The sequence below is a fragment of the Rhinolophus ferrumequinum genome, chromosome 11 (genome assembly GCF_004115265.2).
Source record: "Rhinolophus ferrumequinum isolate MPI-CBG mRhiFer1 chromosome 11, mRhiFer1_v1.p, whole genome shotgun sequence".
NCBI classification, from domain to species: Eukaryota; Metazoa; Chordata; class Mammalia; order Chiroptera; family Rhinolophidae; genus Rhinolophus; species Rhinolophus ferrumequinum.
The window spans coordinates 68,397,173-68,403,537 of NC_046294.1; the positions used below are offsets into that span (position 1 = coordinate 68,397,173).

At 37.2% G+C, this 6,365-nt stretch overlaps 1 pseudogene; it reads left to right on the forward strand.

The window, feature by feature from the left end:
• Positions 1 to 682: 682 nt before the first annotated feature.
• On the forward strand, positions 683 to 4,058 carry LOC117029770 (sorting nexin-1-like; annotated as a pseudogene).
• The last annotated feature ends 2,307 nt before the right edge of the window (positions 4,059 to 6,365 follow it).

Here is a 6,365-nt window from a genome sequence, read left to right on the forward strand (position 1 = left end):
TTACTTCCTGCTTGTGCAGGGGCCTCAAGCTCAGAAAGAAATGAGAATTTGGAGTCCTCTTAAGTCTTCCTGTGCCAATCTTTGGATATGTTTTTGGGCTACTTATTATTATTATTATTATTATTATTATTATTATTTTAATTTTCAACTGGTATCACAACCCCAGACAGCTAACCCCACAATGTTTAACAATTGCCACTGAGATTTTTATAACAAAAGTACTTGGGGATAGGCCTTTCTTCACGAAGTAAGTTCTGACTCAGTTGTCAAAAAAAAAAAAAAAAAAAAAGGACAGGCACTTTCAATAGAAATTTTCCAGGGAGATGCACGATAAGTCAAAAATAGTGACAATTCTGTGTCTTTTAAGTTTTGTTTCATAGACACAGACAACAGTTTAGTGGTTACCAGAGAGTAAGGGGAAGTGGGGTGGTAAGAGAGGGACAAAGGGGTCAAATATACGGTGATGTAAGGAGAAGTGACTCTGGGTGGTGAGTACACAATGTGATAAGATGATGTATTATAGAATTGTACACTTGAAACCATGTGATTATACTAACCATCGCCACCCCGATAAATTCAATTAAAAAAATAGTGACAATTCTTTGCGTTTGAACTTTTGGGAAGCTCCAAACCCATTCTGTTTCCTGCAGTGTTTTCTAGGTTATTTATTTTCATAGCTACCATGTTTCAAAGGCTCCTGGTTTTCAACATTACTGTGGAGGTAGGGATAAGAACCCATATTGTGGAATAAGGATGAAATGACAAAAAGAAAAAACCCTCACTGTTCACCCTTGGATTCCACCATATTTTTAATTAAATGCTTCCTGGATTTTTACAAGCTTTTGGTTAATTTCCAAAGTTCTAAAAATACTGATTTTGTAAGTTTTGGCCAATGTTCTTATTACTTTATGTAGGAGTGGATATCTGGAGACCCTTATTCTAATGTTATGGAAGTTCTTCTTATATAGTAAATTTATATTTAACTTTTAAGGAAATAGTTCTTAAATAGTAAAATAGCACCATTGTACATTTCTACTAGCAATGCAGGATTACTCCATATAGCTTTAATTTGCTATTCCCTATTGAGTAATGTGATGATCGTGTTCATGTTTATTTGTCATCCCCATATCCTCTTTTATAAAATCTCTGCTACAATATTTTGGCCATATTTTTAATGTTGGGTGATTGTTTTATTATTGCTTAGTTTTCAGAGTACTTGTAATATACATTTTTATATAATCTGTATCTACCTTTAAATGGCTTTATAATGTTACACATGTGAGGACGTTAAAATGGCACATCACCTATTTCTCCCTTCCACTTATTATGCTATTATTCTCATAATTTCATTTTTATATGTTATAACTCCACAAAACTATTACATTTGATTTCAAGAGTTAGTTATCTTTTAAAGCAATTAAGAATAAAATAAACATGTTTTTATTTCACTCCCATTTCCAATGCTCTTCATTTCTTTATTGAGATGAAAGTTTTTGACTTACATCATATTTACTCTGCCTGAAGAACACACACACACACACACACACACACACACACACACACACACATATATATGAGACGAGAGAGAGAGAGAGAGAGAGAGAGAGAGAGAGAGAGAGAGAGGGAAAGAGAGAGAGAGAGAGAAAGATAATATTTGGAAGCAGTAAATATCCTGTTTGATTTTCTGAGAAAGAAATTATTCTCGTTCAATTTAGACTTGTAGGCACTGAGGAGACTACAAAGTGAGTCATACATACATCTTCAATTAATTTATTATTTATTGAAGTAGTAATACACAAACAAAAGGATAAAATACAAAATCACCATGATTATGAATAAAAGCCGGCAAAATTATTTCCTCAGGTTAGAGGCCATAATACATGCCCTAAGAAATGAAAGGGGGGGAAAAACACCTTGCAACAATGGTTAATGTATTTGTTTTACCTAGATCGCACGCATACTAGCACATCTTAGTTTTGGAGAAACTATCATTAAGCAGAGAAATGCAGAAGCACTGCGGAGTCTTCCCCACTGAAAGAACAGTGAACGTCTTACCTTTAGGAAGGAGTTCAAACTGTAAGATGAGTAAAATAGTAGCAAGTTTGTAGTTTCAAATTTGTTCTTTCCTGGGAAGAAAGAACTCTCCTAATTTTGAGATTATGCCTTTCTTCTTTTTGTAATATTAAAATGTCTTTTGCAAAATGATAATTAAAGTGCATGTCAAAATTTTGGTTCATATCATACTTCGTTTTTCCTTCTAGCATTCTTACTAGGCAAAATTAAATTGCAATTTGATGGCTCCCAGAACTGTTCGCATGAGTGTGTGTGTGTGTGTGTGTGTTTCTTTTAACTGGCTTAGGACGTACAAATGCTTTTAACGTGGGCATTTTAAAATGCACATCTGGGAAACCAATGAGTGTACTTATGCTTTATTGTTACCACTAGTGCAGTTTATATTTCAAAAAACATATGTAAAAAGTATGAATATTAAGAAAATATTTGCAGGCCGTGGGTAGAGGAAGATTAGGTATCGAGTGGTGGTGGCTATAGCTCTTCAGAAAGATTCCTTCTGCCCTTCCCTGTCCTGGAGCCGGAGTCCGAGGGAATCAGAACCCAAAGCTGGGGACAGTGACATTGAGGGGGAGGATATTTTCCTCACCATGGTGGCCAGCAAATCCAAGTCTCTGAAGAAAATTACTTCCTTTTCCATCAACAGTGGCTCCAAAGAAAATGGGATCCATGAGGAACAAGACCAACAGCCACAGAGGCTCTTTGCCGATACCACAGTGGAGCTATCCCTGGACAGCACACAGCATAATCAGAAGAAGATGCCAGCCCAATCACACGAATCTCTTCCTGCACAGGAAGCCACAAATTCTTATAGCCCCAGCCAAGTCATGAGGAGCTAAAGGAAGAAGAACAGGAAGACCGATTTGATTTGACAGTTGGTATAACAGATCCGGAGATGATAGGGGGCAGTATGATTACCTATGTAGCCTACAAAGTTACAACACAGATGAGCTTTCCAATGTTCAGAGGTAAACACTTAGCAGTGAAAAGATTTAGTGACTTTCTGGGTCTCTATGAGAAGCTTTCAGAGAAACACTCTCACAATGGTTTCATTGTCCTTTCTCTGCCTGAAAATAGCCAAATAGGAATGACAAAAGTAAAAGTTGGGAAGGAAGATTCTTCCGCAGAATTTCTTGAAAAACAGAAGGCCACTCTAGAAAGTTACCTTCAGAGGATTGTGAATCATCCTTCCATGTTACAGGACCCTGATGTCAGGGAGTGCTTGGAAAAAGAAGAGCTGTCAGCACCGTAGGTACCCAGATATTGAGTGCCACTGGTCTCCTCAGGATGTTCCCCAAAGCCACAGATGCAGTCAGCAAAATGACTATGAAGATAACTGAATCACATTTGGTTTGAGGAGAAGCTCCAGGAGGCAGAAAGTGAGGGGCAGCGCTTGTGGAAAATTCATGCTGTTGTAGAATTCTAGTCCTCCACAGGAAAGAGCTAGCACTGAACACAGCCCAGTGTGCAAAGGGTCTGGCTGTGCTCAGGAGCTCAAAGGACAACACAGCATTGACACGGGCACTCTCCCAGCTGGCTGAGGTAGAAGAAAAAACTGAGCAGCTCCACCAGAAACAGGCCAACCATGTCTTCTTCCTCCTATCGACCCCCTGAGTGATTATATTCACCTCCTGGCCATAGTCCGATCTGCCTTTGATCAGCACATTAAGACATGGCAGTGCTAGCCAGATGCTCAAGGAACACTGCAGAAGTCTGAAGCTGAGGCTCAGCTTCTGTGGGCCAACACACTTGGCAAGCTGCAGCAGGCCTAGGATGAGATCGTAGAGTGGGAGTCTCCGGTGACTCAGTATGGAAGGGACTTTGAAAGAATTTCAAAGGTGGTCCGAAAAGAAGTGATATGGTTTGAAAAAGAGAAATCCAAGGGCTTCAAAAACCATATGATCAAGTACCTAAGACACTGCTGCACTCACACCCACAGCTACAAGTACTGGGGAGCCTTCCTTCCCGAGGCAAAGGCCACCTCCTAATGGACCAAGGACACCAGAGTGCACCTGACTGATGCTGCCTTTTTATACACTGTCCTCCTCTAACTTTCCCGGACCCCAGTGATGCCATCCTGCTTAGACTGGACTTTACCCCTTTTCCCTGCACCCACGACAAAGCTGTCCCTAGTCACTCTAACCATTACTTCATTTTGCTTCCATATATATTTTCTTACCTGAAAGAATAGTTTCTTGCTTTAAACAAAGAACTATGATAGGTGGTAGAATTATGGGATGGGGTGGATTATTGATACAATTATATAATTATATAAATACAAATGTATAGTTTTCAGGATGTGGTCAGGAACTGGAAATATCTTTCCTGTTACTCCTGACAGTGCCATGAAAGATTATGTAATAAAATATTTTAAAATAAAAAAGAGAGAGAAAATACTTGCAAATAATTAGATAGGAGAGGGGAGTTAACTGAAAATGTTCTATTCTTTAGGATAGTTGAGTCAAATTCTACAAGTTGAAATCAATTCTCTGCCATGAGTCATACATAATAGGAATGACCAGGAAGACAAGAATAATTACTGGTAAAGCTCCCGTAGCTTTCATGCTAGATTCTGTCATAACTTCCTATGCATCCTGCCTGAAGAGTACCATTCATTTCCTTGCTACAGCTAGCCCATTAACATTAACAGCTATCAAACCTGTATTTCCAACTCAGTGCTTCTTCTAAGTTTCATTATTGCATTTTCAACTGCCCATTGGACATCTTTAGTGACTATCCCACAGGTATCTTAAAATCAACATAGCTCAAATAAGCTCATTAATCTGTTCACCTCCAAATAGATTCCTCCTTAAAACATGATTAAATGGCATCATCAGTCATTTAGTTTCCTGAACAAGAAACCCTGATACTAGCCACATATTTACTATGGTCAGCCTCCAAATCCAATACGACATTAAATCCTGTTAAGCATAAATTCTAAATATCAGATTTATTATCTTTATAAATTAATTATTAGTTACTATTCTTATCATCTATTTCCTGAACCATTTAAACAGCCTCTTAGTAGATTTTCTTTTTACCAGTGTCTCCTAACTCCAGTACATTCACATTTCCATAAAATGTATCTGTGAAATATTCATTTACTTATTACATGACTTTTTGTGTCTCACAGCTACACTTCAAGCTCCTAAGAAAAATATTTGAAGACAGTTATGATCTGCATCCAGATTTATTCATTATTTTCTATTTTGACCCTTTCATTTTATCCATCCTATGATATGCCCTAATTATGTATGACCCTTCATCCATACTACTCAACATAGAATGTATACTTTCTCATATAAAATACAATAAACTTTTTGTACCTTGAACCCATCTTGAATGTTATCATTTCATTCAAAACATCCGTATCTCATTCATAATTAGTCCTGCTTTTGTATGCAACTCTTTATACATTTATTTATAGCACTTACCACAATGTATTGAATTATGAATGTCCTTGCCTTTTGTTTGTTTGTTTTACTTTAAACTCTGCAAAGGATACGTGAAGATGTTCATTTCACCTTCCCAGTTTTGCCAACAAGTAAGAGGTACTCAATATGTGTTTGTTGAATGAATAAATAAATTTTAATATTACTTTATTATTTCCTATCTTACCTTATTGTTTAGCCATTACTAAAATGTATCAGCCATCAGCCTATGTGAGAAAGAGATAATCCTTCCACATTCTACCTTTCTGTTCTGTTCAGGCCCTGGAAGGATTGGACGATGCCCACCCACATTGGGGAGGGCAATTCACTTTACTCAGTCTGCCAATTAAAATGCTAATCTTTTCCAGAAAAAACCCTCACAGACATACTCAGAAACCATATTTAGCCAGCTATTTGGGCACCCCATGATCCAATCCTGCTGACAAAAAGCATGAACTACCAAATTTGCAATATTACCCAAAACAGTATATAGATTCAACACAATAACTTTCAAAATTAGCTATTTCTTTTGAAGAAATAACGAAGCTAATTTTAAAATTCACATAGAAATTTAAGGGACCTGGGGTAGCCAAAACAGTCTTCATATAAAGGCACAGATTTTGAGGACTGACACTTTCCAATTCCAACATTTACAAAAAAGCTACAATAATCAAGACACGGTAGTAATGACACAAGGGTAGATATGTAGATAAATGGCAGAAACTTGAGATCCAGAAATAAGTAGTTAATTGGTTTTGGACAAAGGTGACAAATCAATTCAATGAGGAAACATAGTCTATTTAATAAATAGTGTTTGAGAAACTAGATATCCACAAGTAAAAGGATGGTTTTGATTCCTATCTT